Source organism: Bufo gargarizans, chromosome 6, assembly GCF_014858855.1.
Source record: "Bufo gargarizans isolate SCDJY-AF-19 chromosome 6, ASM1485885v1, whole genome shotgun sequence".
NCBI lineage: Eukaryota > Metazoa > Chordata > Amphibia > Anura > Bufonidae > Bufo > Bufo gargarizans.
In genome coordinates, this window is record NC_058085.1 from 69,645,553 (window position 1) to 69,647,087 (window position 1,535).

Here is a 1,535-nt window from a genome sequence, read left to right on the forward strand (position 1 = left end):
CTTTACATGCTGGAAAATATAGAGTTGATATTTTGTTGGTCAGAGGATTTGTAAAGGAGCTTTCCAGTGTGAAGTCCCCACCAAACCACCCACTATATCTCTGCTTCCTGGATTTTGTGAGTGTGATATGTGGGATGTGTGGGGTTTTGTCATCTTAACTGAATTTGTAAGGTTTTAAGTTGAGTTAAGCTGGAAATACATTAGCGTTTTCAGATGGTTTTCTTTCTGGATGTTCTTCATGGCTGGTCTGTGAAATGACATTGTTGACAAGACAATAGACCTTATCGTGATCCATGGCCTAGTCTGACTTCCACTGATAAGAAGCAGATCTATCGTTCAATGACATTTTAACCTGAGCACCCGATAACGACTAAGTTACCCCAACAAGGCAGAACTTTTTGACAGATACAGTATCTGCTATCGGTCAGTATCTGTAATGCTCACATGTGTCATGAAAAGGAAATGATGGTTGGTGGAAAATGGTCTAAATTGGCTGACCAAAATCTCTAGTGTACAGCCTGCTTTAGTCTTCAAATTCACATCCTTTTTTACTCTTTGACATCTTCATACAATCAAGAACTCTTAATATAATTATATTAACTAGTGAATCAGCCAAGAACATTTCTATCTACATGTATAGTCCTATATATAGGAATAGGGACAGCTGTATTATTGACAGCAGCAGATCCCAACTCTCCAACTCCTACCATCATGCAAGAAGTCATAACAATTCCCTTAAAAGGAACCTGTCATCAACTTTATGCTGCCCATACTAACGGCAGAATAAAGTAGAGACAGGTGAGTGGATTTTAGCGGTCTGTCATTTAAAAGTTAAAAGTAAGTGTTTGCCGAGAACCAACATCACAATAATTGCAGACTGAGCCTGGAAAAGAGTCACGGTCACCTGAGAAGAGTCATGGTTATTCAAGAATTCCTGCTCTCCTGCCCACCTGCTGATGACTGACAGTCTTCTACCTAGTTTTCTCCCTTTCTCTCTAGGAGAGAACTGCCAATCATCAGCAGATGGGTGAGCGTGAAGGAGATTATGAATAACCATGACTCTTCTCAGGTAGATTTGACTCTTTTCAAGACCTGTGCTGCAATGATCATGATGCTGGTTCTCGGCAACCACTTAATTTTAGTTCATGAGTGACACAATCAGCGCCTCGGTCACTATTTTATGCTGCCCTCAGTGAGGTCAGCATAAAGTTGATGACAGGTTCCCTTTAAGTTAAGTAACGCCATTCAAATGAATCAGTCTATGGAAATGGAGAAAACACTTGAGTAGCTGCCCCACCTTTTAGACTTGTCACTTTTTGGAAGCGACATGCTCAGCTGCTGACCCCGTCCAACGTACAGAATGAAACCTGATAGGCATGGGCTTTCTTTCAGCTGGGCTTAGATGTGACAAAATACCACTTGACTACTACAAAGGACCAGAAAAATAAAAGGATGAAGAACGCCCCTCAGAAAAAAAAAAAAAGAGATCACATGAAATCCTCGGGTGCCATCTGGAACGTAACCCAAGGGACATA

The 1,535-nt window shown here is 41.0% G+C and overlaps 1 protein-coding gene across 5 annotated transcripts in view; it reads right to left on the reverse strand.

Moving 5' to 3' along the window:
• Positions 1–1,535, reverse strand: part of SEPTIN9 (septin 9) — a 225,516-nt gene that overhangs the window by 124,875 nt on the left and 99,106 nt on the right. The window contains exon 1 of one of the 5 annotated variants that reach the window (XM_044300152.1): positions 1,298–1,420. The exons of the other annotated variants lie outside the window; for them this stretch is intronic. The gene's annotated coding sequence lies outside the window, so the exon portion shown is untranslated. Of the gene's footprint in view, positions 1–1,297; positions 1,421–1,535 lie in introns of those variants that run through there. 5 annotated transcript variants of the gene reach the window in all.